Source organism: Asterias amurensis, chromosome 3 (genome assembly GCF_032118995.1).
Source record: "Asterias amurensis chromosome 3, ASM3211899v1".
NCBI lineage: Eukaryota > Metazoa > Echinodermata > Asteroidea > Forcipulatida > Asteriidae > Asterias > Asterias amurensis.
Genome location: NC_092650.1, coordinates 10,488,604 through 10,507,417, shown reverse-complemented (window position 1 = coordinate 10,507,417; position 18,814 = coordinate 10,488,604). Strand labels below are relative to the sequence as shown.

The 18,814-nt window shown below is 36.1% G+C and overlaps 1 long non-coding RNA gene across 3 annotated transcripts; it reads left to right on the top strand.

The window, feature by feature from the left end:
• The first annotated feature begins 6,320 nt into the window (after positions 1-6,320).
• Positions 6,321-18,608, top strand: LOC139934924 (uncharacterized). 3 transcript variants are annotated; one of them, XR_011785737.1, is made up of 8 exons: positions 6,321-6,952; positions 7,377-7,517; positions 8,908-9,088; positions 14,680-14,852; positions 16,440-16,609; positions 17,246-17,354; positions 17,899-18,013; positions 18,535-18,608. It is a non-coding gene; the product is annotated as an uncharacterized lncRNA (long non-coding RNA). The 3 variants fall into 3 exon arrangements; XR_011785736.1 differs by having other exon boundaries at positions 6,322-6,952; positions 8,931-9,088; XR_011785735.1 differs by having other exon boundaries at positions 6,322-6,952; positions 7,377-7,533; positions 8,931-9,088.
• The last annotated feature ends 206 nt before the right edge of the window (positions 18,609-18,814 follow it).

Genomic DNA, 18,814 nt, shown 5'->3' with positions numbered 1-18,814 from the left:
GTCTTTAGTGTTTATTTAATGTGTGTTTAGTACCATTAAGGATCTATTAAGATTCCTTTAACTGTTATTTGTGGGGTGGGAGATGACAACCTTCACGTGGTCCACCCTGTTGTTAACTAATTGTCATCAAACAATAGACCTATATATACTTGTTTGTATAGCTCTATGCACCAAACCAATGTTTTAATTACCAGGTCATGGCATTGTCTTTAGTGTTTATTTATAGGGTGTTTAGTACCATTAAGGATCTATTAAGATTCCTTTAACTGTTATTTGTGGGGTGGGAGATGACAACCTTCACGTGGTCCACCCTGTTGTTAACTAATTGTCATCAAACAATAGAGCTATATATACTTGCTTGTATAGCTCTATGCACCAAACCAATGTTTTAATTATATTGGTCATGAAATTGTCTTTAGTGTTTATTTAATGTGTGTTTAGTACCTATAAGGATCTATTAAGATTTCTTTAACTGTTATTTACGGGGTGGGAGATGACAACCTTTACGTGGTCCACCCTGTTGTTAACTAATTGTCATCAAACAATAGAGCTATATATACTTGTTTGTATAGCTCTATGCACCAAACCAATGTTTTAATTATATTGCTCATGAAATTGTCTTTAGTGTTAATTTAATGTGTGTTTAGTACCATTAAGGATCTATTAAGATTCCTTTAACCGTTATTTGTGGGGTGGGAGATGACAACCTTCACGTGGTCCACCCTGTTGTTAACTAATTGTCATCAAACAATAGAGCTATATAAATACTTGTTTCTATAGCTCTTTGCACCAAACCAATGTTTTAATTATAATGGTCATGAAATTGTCTTTAGTGTTTATTTAATGTGTGTTTAGTACCATTAAGGATCTATTAAGATTCCTTTAACTGTTATTTGTGGGGTTGGAGATGACAACCTTCACGTGGTCCACCCTGTTGTTAACTAATGTCATCAAACAATATACCTATATATACTTGTTTGTATAGCTCTATGCACCAAACCAATGTTTTAATTATATTGGTCATGAAATTGTCTTTAGTGTTTATTTAATGTGTGTTTAGTACCATTAAGGATCTATTAAGATTCCTTTAACTGTTATTTGTGGGGTGGGAGATGACAACCGTCACGTGGTCCACCCTGTTGTTAACTAATTGTCATCAAACAATAGAGCTATATAAATATTTGTTTCTATAGCTCTTTGCACCAAACCAATGTTTTAATTATATTGGTCATGAAATTGTCTTTAGTGTTTATTTAATGTGTGTTTAGTACCATTAAGGATCTATTAAGATTCCTTTAACTCTTATTTGTGGTCCACCCTGTTGTTAACTAATTGTCATCAAACAATAGAGCTATAATTTATATACTTGTTTGTATAGCTCTATGCACCAAACCAATGTTTTAATTACCAGGTCATGACATTGTCTTTAGTGTTTATTTATAAGGTGTTTAGTACCATTAAGGATCTATTAAGATTCCTTTAATTGTTATTTGTGGGGTGGGAGATGACAACCTTCACGTGGTCCACCCTGTTGTTAACTAATTGTCATCAAACAATAGAGCTATATATACTTGTTTGTATAGCTCTATGCACCAAACCAATGTTTTAATTATATTGGTCATGAAATTGTCTTTAGTGTTTATTTAATGTGTGTTTAGTACCTATAAGGATCTATTAAGATTTCTTTAACTGTTATTTACGGGGTGGGAGATGACAACCTTTACGTGGTCCACCCTGTTGTTAACTAATTGTCATCAAACAATAGAGCTATATAAATACTTGTTTTTATAGCTCTTTGCACCAAACCAATGTTTTAATTATATTGGTCATGAAATTGTCTTTAGTGTTTATTTAATGTGTGTTTAGTACCATTAAGGATCTATTAAGATTCCTTTAACTGTTATTTGTGGGGTGGGAGATGACAACCTTCACTTGGTCCACCCTGTTGTTAACTAATTGTCATCAAACAATATACCTATATATACTTGTTTGTATAGCTCTATGCACCAAACCAATGTTTTAATTACCAGGTCATGACATTGTCTTTAGTGTTTATTTATAGGGTGTTTAGTACCATTAAGGATCTATTAAGATTCCTTTAACTGTTATTTGTGGGGTGGGACATGACAACCTTCACGTGGTCCACCCTGTTGTTAACTAATTGTCATCAAACAATAGAGCTATATAAATACTTGTTTCTATAGCTCTTTGCACCAAACCAATGTTTTAATTATATTGGTAATGAAATTGTCTTTAGTGTTTATTTAATGTGTGTTTAGTACCATTAAGGATCTATTAAGATTCCTTTAACCGTTATTTGTGGGGTGGGAGATGACAACCTTCACGTGGTCCACCCTGTTGTTAACTAATTGTCATCAAACAATAGAGCTATATAAATACTTGTTTCTATAGCTCTTTGCACCAAACCAATGTTTTAATTATAATGGTCATGAAATTGTCTTTAGTGTTTATTTAATGTGTGTTTAGTACCATTAAGGATCTATTAAGATTCCTTTAACTGTTATTTGTGGGGTTGGAGATGACAACCTTCACGTGGTCCACCCTGTTGTTAACTAATGTCATCAAACAATATACCTATATATACTTGTTTGTATAGCTCTATGCACCAAACCAATGTTTTAATTATATTGGTCATGAAATTGTCTTTAGTGTTTATTTAATGTGTGTTTAGTACCATTAAGGATCTATTAAGATTCCTTTAACTGTTATTTGTGGGGTGGGAGATGACAACCTTCACGTGGTCCACCCTGTTGTTAACTAATTGTCATCAAACAATAGAGCTATATAAATATTTGTTTCTCTAGCTCTTTGCACCAAACCAATGTTTTAATTATATTGGTCATGAAATTGTCATTAGTGTTTATTTAATGTGTGTTTAGTACCATTAAGGATCTATTAAGATTCCTTTAACTGTTATTTGTGGGGTGGGAGATGACAACCTTCACGTGGTCCACCCTGTTGTTAACTAATTGTCATCAAACAATAGACCTATATATACTTGTTTGTATAGCTCTATGCACCAAACCAATGTTTTAATTACCAGGTCATGACATTGTCTTTAGTGTTTATTTATAGGGTGTTTAGTACCATTAAGGATCTATTAAGATTCCTTTAACTGTTATTTGTGGGGTGGGAGATGACAACCTTCACGTGGTCCACCCTGTTGTTAACTAATTGTCATCAAACAATAGAGCTATATATACTTGTTTGTATAGCTCTATGCACCAAACCAATGTTTTAATTATATTGGTCAAGAAATTGTCTTTAGTGTTTATTTAATGTGTTTAGTACCTATAAGGATCTTATAAGATTTCTTTAACTGTTATTTACGGGGTGGGAGATGACAACCTTTACGTGGTCCACCCTGTTGTTAACTAATTGTCATCAAACAATAGAGCTATATATACTTGTTTGTATAGCTCTATGCACCAAACCAATGTTTTAATTATATTGGTCATGAAATTGTCTTTAGTGTTAATTTAATGTGTGTTTAGTACCATCAAGGATCTATTAAGATTCCTTTCACCGTTATTTGTGGGGTGGGAGATGACAACCTTCACGTGGTCCACCCTGTTGTTAACTAATTGTCATCAAACAATAGAGCTATATAAATACTTGTTTCTATAGCTCTATGCACCAAACCAATGTTTTAATTATATTGGTCATGAAATTGTCTTTAGTGTTTATTTAATGTGTGTTTAGTACCATTAAGGATCTATTAAGATTCCTTTAACTGTTATTTCTGGGGTAGGAGATGAGAACCTTCACGTGGTCCACCCTGTTGTTAACTAATTGTCATCAAACAATATACCTATATATACTTTTTTGTATAGCTCTATGCACAAAACCAATGTTTTAATTATATTGGTCATGAAATTGTCTTTAGTGTTTATTTAATGTGTGTTTAGTACCATTAAGGATCTATTAAGATTCCTTTAACTGTTATTTGTGGGGTGGGAGATGACAACCTTCACGTGGTCCACCCTGTTGTTAACTAATTGTCATCAAACAATAGAGCTATATAAATACTTGTTTCTATAGCTCTTTGCACCAAACCAATGTTTTAATTATATTGGTCATGAAATTGTCTTTAGTGTTTATTTAATGTGTGTGTTTAGTACCATTAAGGATCTCGTAAGATTCCTTTAACTGTTATTTGTGGGGTGGGAGATGACAACCTTCACGTGGTCCACCCTGTTGTTAACTAATTGTCATCAAACAATATACCTATATATACTTGTTTGTATAGCTCTATGCACCAAACCAATGTTTTAATTATATTGGTCATGAAATTGTCTTTAGTGTTTATTTAATGTGTGTTTAGTACCATTAAGGATCTATTAAGATTCCTTTAACTGTTATTTGTGGAGTGGGAGATGACAACCTTCACGTGGTCCACCCTGTTGTTAACTAATTGTCATCAAACAATAGAGCTATATATACTTGTTTGTATAGCTCTATGCACCAAACCAAAGTTTTAATTATATTGGTCATGAAATTGTCTTTAGTGTTTATTTAATGTGTGTTTAGTACCATTAAGGATCTATTAAGATTCCTTTAACTGTTATTTGTGGGGTGGGAGATGACAACCTTCACGTGGTCCACCCTGTTGTTAACTAATTGTCATCAAACAATAGACCTATATATACTTGTTTGTATAGCTCTATGCACCAAACCAATGTTTTAATTATATTGGTCATGAAATTGTGTCAGTGTTTATTTAATGTGTGTTTAGTACCATCAAGGATCTATTAAGATTCCTTTAACCGTTATTTGTGGGGTGGGAGATGACAACCTTCACGTGGTCCACCCTGTTGTTAACTAATTGTCATCAAACAATGGAACTATAATTTATATACTTGTTTGTATAGCTCTATGCACCAAACCAATGTTTTAATTATATTGGTCATGAAATTGTCTTTAGTGTTTATTTAATGTGTGTTTAGTACCTATAAGGATCTATTAAGATTTCTTTAACTGTTATTTGTGGGGTGGGAGATGACAACCTTTACGTGGTCCACCCTGTTGTTAACTAATTGTCATCAAACAATAGAGCTATATATACTTGTTTGTATAGCTCTATGCACCAAACCAATGTTTTAATTATATTGGTCATGACATTGTCTTTAGTGTTTATTTAATGTGTGTTTAGTACCATTAATGATCTATTAAGATTCCTTTAACTGTTATTTGTGGGGTGGGAGATGACAACCTTCACGTGGTCCACCCTGTTGTTAACTAATTGTCATCAAACAATAGAGCTATATATACTTGTTTGTATAGCTCTATGCACCAAACCAATGTTTTAATTATATTGGTCATGACATTGTCTTTAGTGTTTATTTAATGTGTGTTTAGTACCATTAAGGATCTATTAAGATTTCTTTAACTGTTGTTTGTGGGGTGGGAGATGACAACCTTCACGTGGTCCACCCTGTTGTTAACTAATTGTCATCAAACAATACAGCTTCATATACTTGTTTGTATAGCTCTTTGCACCAAACCAATGTTTTAATTACCAGGTCATGACATGGTCTTTAGTGCTATTTATATGGTGTTTAGGACCATTAAGGATCTATTAAGATTTCTTTAACATTTATTTGCGGGGTGGGAGATGACAACCTTCACGTGGTCCACCCTGTTGTTAACTATTTGTCATCCAACAATAGAGCTATATAAATACTTGTTTGTATAGCTCTATGCACCAAACAATTTTTTTAACTACAAGGTCATGACATTGTCTTTAGTGTTATTTATTGAGTACTCATTAAGGATGTATTAAGATTCCCTTTAACTGTTATTTGTGGGGTGGGAGATGACAACCTTCACGTGGTCCACCCTGCTGTTAACTAATTGTCATCGAACAATAGAGCTATATAAAACTTGTTTGTATAGATCTATTCACCAAACATATTTTTTTACATATTTTTTTATTACAAGGTCGTGACACTGTCTTTAGTGTTTATTTATAGCGTGTTAATGACAGTGGACACTATTGGTAATTGTCAAAAACTAGTCTTCACAGTTGGTGTATCTCATCATAATGCATAAAATTTGAGCTCAATTGGTCAGCGAAGTTGCGAGATATTAAGCAAGCTTGCAGAGTGTAGTCTAGATTTCGAGCCGTCCACGTAACTAAATCATACCGTGGCGGGCGCGCTTTGGCGATTCAACCGCGCGTAGTACACTATCCAGAATCAAGCACCATCGTCTTGGGCCAAGACTAATAACCGCAGGATGGAACCATCTATTTTCTACTCTTTGGAATAAATTAATTGCTCAAATTTAGGCGGAAAAGTTTCCATATGGCGCCACCACTTTTTCATTCGAAATAAAATAATATAGTATCTAATTTACCTGATTGACATATCCCTTTTTGTAAAAATGAGTGAAAAAGTGGTGGCGCCATACGGAAAGTTATCCCCGAATTCCAAGGAGCTTACTTCGAACACTTCACGGAAGCACCGGGACGGACGACATGACCGGGGCGGAGACACGATCATGACGGGGAGAGATGAGCCAAAAACACGGTATGCATTCAGCCACGCGCAGGGCCCCGGGGAGGCCGAGATCACAGCAGTTAAAACTAGTATAAGTACAGTCGTACGACTCGTATCGTGTGAGTGTTTCAGCAAGGGCAAGTTGCGTACATTCAAGCAGACTTTCTTCCAAAGATCATGGTCCATGAAATTTTAGAGTGTGTCATATTTTGTCTTATGAGCGATATGTCAAGAAGGAGGTTTCAACTTCAATCTAGAAAGAAATCTTCAAGTAGGCCTACTTATCCTACAGTTATTTTTTCCAATGAGCGATATGTCAAGATACAAGTATTTAAGCATGGAGTAAGCAAGAAATCTTCAATGTGTTGTTTTTGTCTTATGAGCGATTGTTTCAAGAAAGAAATGTTCAAGCAAGAAATTTTCAAATACAGGTATGTTGTCTATTGGGAGATTTGGCTTTGTCAAGATACCCAGGTGTTTAAGCAAGAAATCTTCATTGTTCAAATTGAATTGTGTTTTGTTGTCTTGCCCAAGCAAATGAAATGTAGTGAGCGACTTAAGAAACCAAGGTGAAAGTGTTCAACTAATTAGAAGTTCAATGTGCTAGGCCTGTATGTTAATTTTTTGTTTTTACCCACGCACCGATGTGTGTAAGCTCTGTATACTGAGTTTGTCAGTACTTTTTCCCGAGCCCCATGACAAAATATCAAAGGCATATTATTATTACTATTAACAGTATTTTTGACCACAAATCTGAAAAATTTTCCAAACTGACAGAAATTATTATTTTTTTTACCAAAAACTCAAACGTACAAAATTCTCAATAGATCTCATACGTTCTGTCATAACACGCAGGTCTTTTTGGCTTACAACTTCCTCTTATCAGCGAGTCAACCTTTAAGAGATGAGCACTCTCTCTGTTTCATTGGAAACATTTTCAATGTTGGAGAATTTCGTCAGGGAACTCTCAATAGCAGGCATTCTCGGCATTTTGTGGTAAAGGAGATTTTCGGTAAAATGTTTGTTCACCCTTTCACTCATCAAAACTGTTTCACAACAATAACATTTAGATGACTCGGGACAATGTGGGAACTGAAATGTGAAATTATATTGTCAAGAAGTATTGTGTACTAGATACAAGGTTGAAATACTAGCCCCGTAAACTTAAGACTGTTACACTTGCAATTTAATTGTACCAACATTTAAGACAATCTGTATTAAATACACTGGACACTATAGGTAATTGTCAAAGACCAGTCTTCTCACTTGGTGTATCCAATTCTTCCTCCATGGTGTATTTCAACATATGCACAAAATAACAAACCTGTAAAAATTTGAACTCAATTGGTCATCGAAATTGCCATATAATGAAAGAAAAAACACCCTTGTCACACGAAGTTGTGTGCTTTCATGTGCTTGATTTTGAGACCTCAAATTCTAAAGCTGATGTCTCGAAATCAAATTCGTGGAAAATAACTTCTTTCTCGAAAACCACTTAACTTCACATGAAGCCGTTTCTCACAATGATTTATTATATCAACCTCTCCCCATTACTTGTTACCAAGTAAGTTTTTATGCTAATCATTATTTTGAGTAATTACCAATAGTGTCCACCACCTTTAACGAAATCTTACACATTCAACTCACTTTTTAGATGTCGTACCTACTTCCTGATTGCATTATTTAAATGTACAGGGAATAATTCATCCTTTAAAAAACCTTTGGTGGGGAATTTGATCTTTCATACATAAATCATTGGTTTTTAAATAGGGGAATCACTGTGTGGTGAAGCGGTTTTCAACTGGTGGTTTAATCCCAACAAGGCCTGGCTCTTGATAATTTTACCAAGAGGAAGTCAAGGTAAATTATCAAGAACCAGGCCTCGGCGGGTTTAAACCACTAGGTGAAAACCGATTCAACACACTTTGATTCCCATTCATGAATACTGTTTCGGTCAAAAACATGAACAATTCTTTGTAAAAAAGTAAAATAAATGTAAATTGTTTAATTGTTCAATGATTTCCTTCAACACAACACCCCTCCAGCTATGAAATGGTAAAGCTCTTCGCCGCCCTCGGGTAAGCAACTCCTTATAAGGGAATGCTGTGCGCGTTGCGTGTATTGTGTAATGTGGCATAACTGTTTCAGCTGTTGCTCTCGACTAATAGGCATGACAAAACTGTCTTATAAGAACAGGTGCAAGCTCGCGTGTCTCGCCCATGTTTCAACACTTTTTACTGGTCATAAACAAAGGTTTACACACACCCACGTGACGCGCTCTCCACCAATAGGAATAGCGAAACTGCCTGAGGTATTTATGAATAATGCTTGGTTGACATAGAAAGGTTGGAATTTATTCCAAACTGTTTTAATAACACTGTGTTAGGTCATTTTCCCTCCAAATTGCAGCTAAAAGCTGAACAAGACAGTTGCAGCCTCTACACCCTACGCCTCTTCTTCCCGCCCTGAAATCTTACCTGCACCATTCTTCTTGTACTACTTGCTGTTCTCCACAGTCCAAGAGTGGCTGCGCCTCAGATGATGCATGCACACCCTATAGGCCTAAGGTAATCCATGTTTACTGTTTGCTTGCTCTGCTAGTATCCTTGATTATATGGGCACATGTAATAACTCTCTCTCCCCATAAAAAGCACAAGTCTTTGCAAACACTTTCAACAATGTCAACCAATGGGACAACACCTGGTTGATTTTGTCTTTCAACATTTAACTGGACCTAATGGAGAGGGAGTTTCATTGAGAACGATTTACTCAGTCCGCACTAATGAAATGTTTTCAGTATTTTGTTCTGTATGCCTATGATATGAAACCATAAAATCACTGAAAATTGTTTGACCCCCAAATCTGAATACTTGACCCATGCAGGCGCCACAGATTTTTGGGGATTTTGACCAAAACACCCAAACTCAAAAAATCTTCAATTAATCTCAAACTTTTGCTGATGTACTAAATCTGCACCGATGAATTGTCTTCAGTAGTCTGTTCTGTATCATTTGGTAGCATACAATTGTTCACCCCAAATCTGAAAATTCGACCCGTGCCAGCATCACAGTTTTTTGGGGAACTTTGTCCATACCCGGGTATGGTCGACTTTTTTTCATTTCAGACCAAAAATCCAAACTCACAAAATTCTCTTGAAGTCTAATAATTTTGGTTGTTTACCCAGTCTCTAAAATCATCGGAAATTGTGTGATCCCAAAATGAAAATTGTGTCCATACCCGGGTATGGTCGACTTTTTTCATTTCGGACCAAAAGTCCAAACTCACAAAATTCTCTTGAAATCTAAGTATTTTGGTTGTTTAGCCAGTCTCAACTGATAAAATGTCTTCAGTAGTCCGTTCTGTATCATTTGGAACCATAAAATCATCGGAAATTTTTGGACTCCAAATCTGAAAATTTTGTCCACACCCAGGTATGGTCGACTTTTGTCATTTCGGACCAAAAATCCAAACTCACAAAATTCTCTATAAATCTAATAATTTTGGTTTTTTACCCAGTCTCAACTGATAAAATGTCTGCAGTATTCCGTTCTGTACCATTTTGAACCATACAATCATCGGAAATTGTTTGACCCCAAAACGAAAATTTTGTCCATACCCAGGTGTGGTCGACTTTTTTCATTTCGGACCAAAAATCCAAACTCACAAAATTCTCTTGAAATCTAATAATTTGGGTGATTTAGCCAGTCTCAACTGATAAAATGTCTTCAGTAGTCCGTTCTGTATCATTGGGAACCATAAAATCATCAGAAATTTTTGGACTCCAAATCTAAAAATTTTTTCCATACCCGGGTATGGTCGACTTTTTTCATTTCGGACCAAAAATCCAAACTCACAAATTTCTTTATAAATTTACTAATTGTGGTTGTTTAGCCAGTTTCAACTGATAAAATGTCTTCAGTAGTCCGTTCTGTATCATTGGGAACCATAAAATCATCGGAAATTGTTTGGCCAAAACGAAAATTTTGTCCATACCCGGGTATGGTCGACTTTTTTCATTTCGGACCAAAAATCCAAACTCACAAAATTCTCTTGAAGTCTAATAATTTTGGTTGTTTAGTCAGTCTCAACTGATAAAATGTGTTCAGTAGTCCATTCTGTATCATTTAGAACCATAAGATCATCGGAATTGTTTGACCCCAAATCTGAAAATTTTGTCCATACCCGGGTATGGTCGACTTTTTTCATTTGGGACCAAAAATCTAAACTCACAAATTTCTCTATAAATCTAATAATTTTGGTTTGTTACCCAGACTCCACTTGTAAAATGTCTGCAGTAGTCCGTTCTGTACCATTTTGAACCATACAGTCATCGGAAATTGTTTGACCCCCAAACGAAAATTTTGTCCATACCCAGGTGTGGTCGACTTTTTTCATTTCGGACCAAAAATCCAAACTCACAAAATTCTCTTGAAATCTAATAAGTTTGGTGATTTAGCCAGTCTCAACTGATAAAATGTCTGCAGTAGTCCGTTCTGTACCATTTTGAACCATACAATCATCGGAAATTGTTTGACCCCAAAACGAAAATTTTGTCCATACCCAGGTATGGTCGATTTGTTTTTTATTTTGGACCAAAAATCCAAACTTACAAATTTCTCTAAAAATCTAATAATTTTGGTTTGTTACCCAGACTCCACTTGTAAAATGTCTTCAGTAGTGTGGCTGTATCATTTGAAACCATAAAATTCTCGAATTTTTTTAAAACCTAAGTCTGAAAATGTTGACAATACCGGCATGGTTCGATTTTTTCATTTCGGACCGGAATTAAACGCCCTCGTTCGCCATTATTTTAAAAGCATAAGTGCACATTGCATATGCAGTTGTGTCTGACCCGTTTAAAACCGTCCATGTAGTAAATTAAAACGCCTTTGGTCAACGGAGCACGTTCACCGTTATTTTACAAGCATAAGTGCATGTCAAGAATAACATGGGAAATGTTCGGCTGTCGGATATTCGCTGCAATCATAAAACACGTGAATATTCATGCTGCATAGGTTCAGTGAGCTCGCTTACAGGTGCACGTACATGTACAGTCATGTACCCCTTCGCATAGAGCCCGACAGTTTGCATATGCAAAAGTGTCCAGAGCATAAAGTTTTGTATGGCGGACACAATCGCATCTGCTACCGGCATGGGCAAATTTTCAGATTTGTGATCAAACAATTTTTGGTGATTTTATGGTTTCAAATGATACAGAGTGCACTACTAAAAGACATTTCATCAGTGCTGACTAATAGTAAATCAACCAGAGTTTGAAATATAATGAGAATATTGTGAAATTGAGTTTTTAGTCAAAAATCTGAAAAATGTGCCAAGCCTGTGTCGCATGCAATTATGTCCTTTATGCAATATCCAGAGGGTTTTGCATATGCAATCTTGTCCGCCCGGACGCTGCTGCATTATGCAATTGTGTCTGCCCTGACACATTTGCATATGCAGGTGTGTCCACCCCGTTTTAAACCTTCCATGCAGTAAGCTTAAATGCCCTTGGTCAACGGAACACGTTCGCCATTATTTTACAAGCATAAGTGCATGCTGTCATGAATGACATGGGAAATGTTGGATATTCGCTGCAATCATAAAATACGTGAATATTCATAATATGTAGGTTCAGTGCATGCAAGCTCGCTTACGGGCGCACATACATGTACAGTCATGTACATGTCCGCTGGACGTTTTTGCGTAGCTAGCCCTGGAAAGTTTGCATATGCACTATGTGTACTCTATCATTTGAAACCGTAAAATCACCGAAAATTGCTTGATCTCAAAACTGAAAATTTGCCCTTGATAGCAGATGCAATTGTGTCCGCCATGCAAAACTTTCCGCTCCAGACAATTTTGCATATGCAAACCGGGGCTATGCAAAAAACCTGTAAGCGAGCACGTGCATGTACTGAACTTACGTATGCAGCATGAATATTCACGTATTTTATGATTGCACCGAATACCAACAGCCGAACATTTCCCATTTCATTCATGACACACACTTTTGCTTGTAAAAAAATGCCAAACGTGTTCCGTCGACCAAGGGCGTTTAATTTACTGCATGGATGGTTTTGCACTGGGCGGGCACAACTGCACATGCAAATGTGTCCGCAAATGTGTCCGGACAGACACAATTGCATTATGCAGCAGTGTCCGAGCGGACACAATTGCATTGTGCAGCAGCGTCCGGGCGGACACAATTGCTTATGCAAAAGTGTCTGGCGAACATTATCGCATAATCGCATATGCGATAATGTCTGCTGGATAATATTGCATAGAGGACACAATTGCATGCGACACCGGCTCGGCACATTTTTCAGATTTTTGACTAGAAACTCAACTTCAAAAAGTTCTCGTTCGGCAAATTTTTCAGATTTAGGGTGAAAAATGTTCACATGATTTTATGGTTCCCAATGATACAGAACGGACTACTGAAGACATTTTATCAGTTGAGACTGACTAAACAACCAAAATTGTTAGACTTCAAGAGAATTTTGTGAGTTTGGATTTTAGGTCCGAAATGAAAAAATCGAACCATGCCGGTACGGTCAAAATTTTCAGATTTAGGGTGAAATTTTTTCGATAATTTTATGGTTCCAAATGATACAGCACGGACAACTGAAGACATTTTATCAGTTGAGACTGGCTAAACAACCAAAATTATTAGACTTCAAGAGAATTTTGTGAGTTTGGATTTTAGGTCCGAAATGAAAAAAATCGAACCATGCCGGTATGGTCAAAAGTTTCAGATTTAGGGTGAAATTTTTTCCGATGATTTTATGGTTCCAAATGATTCAGCACGGACTACTGAAGATATTTTACATGTGGAGTCTGGGTATAAAACCAAAACTTTTAGATTTAAATAGAATTTTGTGAGTTTGGATTTTTGGTCCGAAATAAAAAATAATAGAACTATGTCGGTATGGTCAAAATTTTTCAGACTTGGGGTCAACAAATTTCCAATGATTTTATGGTTCCAAATAATAATACAGAACGGGCTACTGAAGACATTTTATCAGTTGAGACTGGCTAAACAACCAAAATGTGTAGATTCAAAGAAAATTTTGTGAGTTTGGATTGTAATGGAGAGCTGTTGTTAGTATACCATTGTGAGAAACGGAGCTCTGAATTAAGTAACGTGTAGTTTTCGAGAAAGAAGTAATTTTCCACGAAATTAATTGTGATACCTCGAGGTTTAGAACTTTAGGTCTCGAAATCAACCATAAACGCACACAACTTCATAGGACAAGGGTGTTTTTTCTTTCATTAATTTCATTTTCTTTTCACAACTTCGATGACCAATTGAGGTCAAATTTTCACAAGTTTGTAATTATTTTATGCATAATGTTGAGATACACCAGCTGTGAAGACTCGTCTTTGACAGTTACCAATAGTGTCCAGTGTCTTTAAGTTTACTGTCTTTACAAGTGAAAAACATCAAATCATTTCAATTAAATTAAATTAAATTAAAACAATTCTCTCCAAATATTTTGTGAAATTCTTTCGCGGCGTCGTATATTTATTCACGACAAGTCGCGAATATTTTCGCGACGTCGTATATTTACTCACGACAAGTCGCGAATATTTTCGCGACTAGTCGCGAATATTTTTTACGACGTCGTGAATAATTCTGCGACTAGTCGTGACTAAATCGCGACTAGTCGTAAATATTGTTTTCAGTAACTTGAGTGTGTATTACACGGCGCGCGTAGAGAGCCAAGCTATGACGATTGTAGCCACTGGGCTATGTGTATGGGGCCCATGTTTTATCCAGTAGAATTGTTATCGAAGTTCGAAAAAACAGAGTCTGATTTTCATCAATATTTCGGGGGTTTTCAAGGTTGAATTACTCCCAACCCAAATAATTCTGAATGCTAAAGGATTATTACTCTAAACGTTACTCTAACCCTAACTCACTTACAACACTTACAAGCACCGACTGACACTTGCGGATACCTACCGTGAAACCCCATACCAGACATTGAATGCAAAATCACCAACCAGTTTTTGTTTTTTTATTCAGTCCCTAAGCCATCAGAAAATCAAAAACCCACATACTGCATCTTAGCCCTCTGCATCATCCTGCCCTCGGATCTTTGGTCAACCCATGATGATTGTTTGTTTTCTCTTCATTTTCGATCTTTGTGCCTAGTGTTTGTTTTTGATGACATGATGGGTGCCGAGTGAGCTATTCAGATGCAGCATTGACATCCGGCATGAGGAGTGGATGGAAGAAGTTCAGGGAGCTGGCCCCATTTTTTAAATAAAAGGGGCCGTCCCTGAAGATGAAGGGCTAGGTATACACCACCTTCAACTGCTACCCAAGTATGTTCAATGATTAAAACCATCTTAAACACTTGTAAGAACTAATGGCTACTCTAATGGCATGCTTGTAGTAGGCCTGTAGGGATTGAGAGGTCTTTAAAACATCTGCCACACTGATGAGGCTACAGAGATGATTTTGTCATACATCAATTTCTGCAAAGCCATGATCATCCCAAAAAAGGTGTACACTTCTAACACTTGCCCCAGTTTTTCACTGCCTGTATCAATGGTCTTTGGATATTGGTCTGAAGGTATTTGTATCTTATATGGTCAACTCTGATATCCAAAATGCCCAAACAAGTTGCTATGAACAATTATTGACCATGGCCCTTTGTTATTGCTATGAAGTGTTTTGAGCAGATTATTAAATGTATGTATTTGTCACAAACCACAGATCGATCCATCAGTTTGCTTATAGAGCAAAACAAGGTGTAGGAGATGCTGTCTTTACTTTACTACACAAAAAATGCTCATCTTGAAACAATACAGCGACTTACGCTAGAGTTTCTTTTTGGATCTGTCATCCACAATTAATATAGGCTAAATTGTTGATGGATCAAATGCATAGCGTGGATGTAAACCCTATTAGTTGTGGATTTATAACAATAACAATAATAACAAAACATTCCCCAAATCGCTTAACAGCTAAATATAAAAGCTATAAGAAAACAAAACTGAAAGTAAATTTCTGAATTAAAACCCACAATAAAATTATATAAAATAGGCAAGTCCAGGTGTTACCTTAGTTAAACCATTAAAAAAAATACAAACTACAAAAGGATTCCAAATATTCTGTAAAACTATAGTAGTTAAAAATTTAAAAGTTAAAAGCGAAAAAGATTAGGGATTTGTTTAACTGTTCGATAGAAGAGCGTTTGTCGCAGTAATGTTTACATTTTTGGGGTGTAACAAAGAAAAATTTACAAACCAATGACCTGTGCAGTACAGTGGTTTGTCTCATACCATCATAAAAATCATTATCAAATCTGCTAGTTTGAGATCAATCTGCCATCTGGGTCAAGATAAAATTGTGAAAAACCAATGACACACTCTGCATGATATCGACTACCAACCAAAACTTCATAAAATGCTCACTTTGCGGAAATTGTTTTTTATTTTAAATTTACTCATCAATATGACGCTTCAGACAGGAGCACTCTGTATAGCATAACTTGCAAGTTCCTTAAATGCAATAAGTCTCATTCGACTCTCATGATAATTTTGTTTATGTTTTCTGCCATTGCATCAATGCCACAATGCCACTGATTACCTAATGTACCATTTTGTGGGTAAAACTCCATGTCAATATCAGTTACGGTAGCCTTGTTCTTTTTTGTCTTGCCTAAAAAAGACGCACGATACTGCACAATCTTTGAGGTATCCATGGTACCACATTGATTCCCAAAATTGCAACAAAGATTTTTCATCATGTACTCTTTATTTTACTTATCAAGAAAGAAAACCTGAAGGGAAACTGACTTGGTAGATCTTAAACAACTTAGGTTTGAACAAGGAAAAGTTTACTGGAGCGGCCCGCTTCAGTACATTTTTCTTTGTTCAAGCCCCATTGCTTTATTTTACTTACAGGAATCGTGGACAGTTAAACAATCAAAGATGTGCGAGAAGATTTGCGAAAAGATGGGCAGGGAGGCAGCCCAGCAAGGCCTAGTGCACAGGATGTTCAAGTGCCTTCTGATGCCAAGAAGCTTTTCTGTAGTGAAACCCTTTCAATCATCACGCAAGACACACATGGCAATGTACACTCAAGTTTTTTTTCTCTTCTAGATTTAATTAAGTTGAACAGTTTTCATTAAAATGACCTAGTTGTGGCACATTGAAGCCAACTTTGTGCGGCTGCCTTCTACACAAGTTTGGCAAGTCATTGGTGTCTTTAGGTATGCATGAATTTAATCAGCATTATGGAAAAAGCTTATTGCCTTCATGGAAGAAGTCGTTCCCAGTGGTGTATATTTTCACTGTGCAACTATTTCCCAGAATACCTAATTCTTGATCTTAACCCCTGGAACTTTGAGTTTGAAACATCCTATAATGGATAGCTGGCGTGCTAGGCTTAAATTTTTTAGCAGCATTGATTTCAGTCCTTTTTGCTTTCCATTGTTGACAACTTGAAGCCGCAATGTAAGCTGCCTCAATGTTTTGTGCAAGGGGAACGTCAATACCAAAACCTCATGTATTATGTGCCCATTTGTACTCTTGGATGTAGAGAAGAAGTGTATGTAACAGTGCATGTCATCTCACAGTCTTTGATTTCACACGTAGTGCATAATGAGAAAGGTATTAAAGCCAATCTGAATTTCATAACATATTTCTATCGATGTTGAAACTGGTTTGTGTAATTTTCTAAATTCTGAATGTTGGTGTTTTCTTTGCAGGTCTACAAGAGACATGACCTGAAAAGCTCATAGTTGAATGAGAAGATGGAAAACCTCTTCAAATGTTTAGGTTCTGCTCAGATTTTGTTTGGCGATGAGGGATGTTCAGGTAATACTGATTTGAATTATCATTGACAACAATGACCAATGGTCCATGTATAAAAAAATACATTTATAACAGGACTGAAGAATGATCCATATCGATATATAGTCGATATAAATTGTGTTTTTTCCTTCTTTTTTAGAGAACAATATATTTTACTCCACAAATAATACGAACAACAGTTACATATTATAGATAGCCTTTGATTTGGACCCTTTGCGTTTTGTATGTGTAAATGTAGACTGAGGTAGCTTCAAGATGATATACAAGTAGGGGGTATGAGAAATCAATGGCACATGTGCAATTACCAAACCACATAATAAATGAAAATCTTTTTGAAAAACAGAGGGGTTTGATCTTAATAGAACAAAAGCCACACTCCTGTCAGCAAAAAAAAGAATAATAAAAAATTCCACCCTTCTACATGGAAGAGCGTATTAACAGTTCATACTGTTGTAAATCTGTTCTGGTGGCTGTTATCCTTGCTCATCACAGAAATTTTTTAAAAATCCAGGTCAGTTAAGTTGATGTTCAAATATTTTATTTGCAGATATGGTTAAACAGAGTGAGATATATCTTCAAGTTTGATGGGAAATCAAGCATCATCATTATTTGTGTCATGGTCGGTTCTGCACTTAAGCTTGCAAGAAGAAGATTGGAATCAGGTCAGTGCATTGTATCAATGAGAATGGGTCATTTTTGTTGTTTATGCATAATTTACATGATGTTGTTAAATGGACAATGCAATCGCCACAGAAAACATAATATCAAAGATATCATGAGAGGCGTTATTTGGAGATGATGGAATCTCCTTTTGTGTGTATGTTGGTGAAGATAGAGACTATACATTCGTCAGAACCCCTGAAGAATGTGCCTATGAATATCATGAGAGGCGTTGTTTGCCAATATTAGTTATGGTAGCCTTGTTCTTTTTGTCTTGCCTTAAAAGGCGCACAATATGGCACAATCTTTAGGGAATCCATGTACCACATTGATTCCCAAAATTGCAACAAAGATTTTTCATCATGTACTCCTTACTTTACTTATCAAGTAGGAAAACCTGAAGGGAAACTGACTTATGGTAGATCTTAAACAACTTAGGTTTGAACAAGGAAATGTTTACTAGAGCGGCCGACCTCAGAACAATTTTCTCTGTTCAAACCCCATTGCTTTACTTTACTTGCAGCAATCATTGAGAATGAGACATTTATAAGATGTGCGAGAAGATTTGCGACAAGATGTGCAGGGAGGCAGCCCAGCAGGCCTGATGGAAACACTGTTGAAGAGATTCAAGCCCTTAAAGAACCTTTTGATGCCAAGAAGCTTTTTTGTAGACACACAAGTTGCAGTCCTTCGAAAATTTAGGTAAACACAATTTAAGTTTTCTTTTACGTTCCAGGTTGTGTATGATTTTACTGTCTTTGTTTTTTAGAGAACTAAGGCCTTGTGTACTATCAAATTTTGCC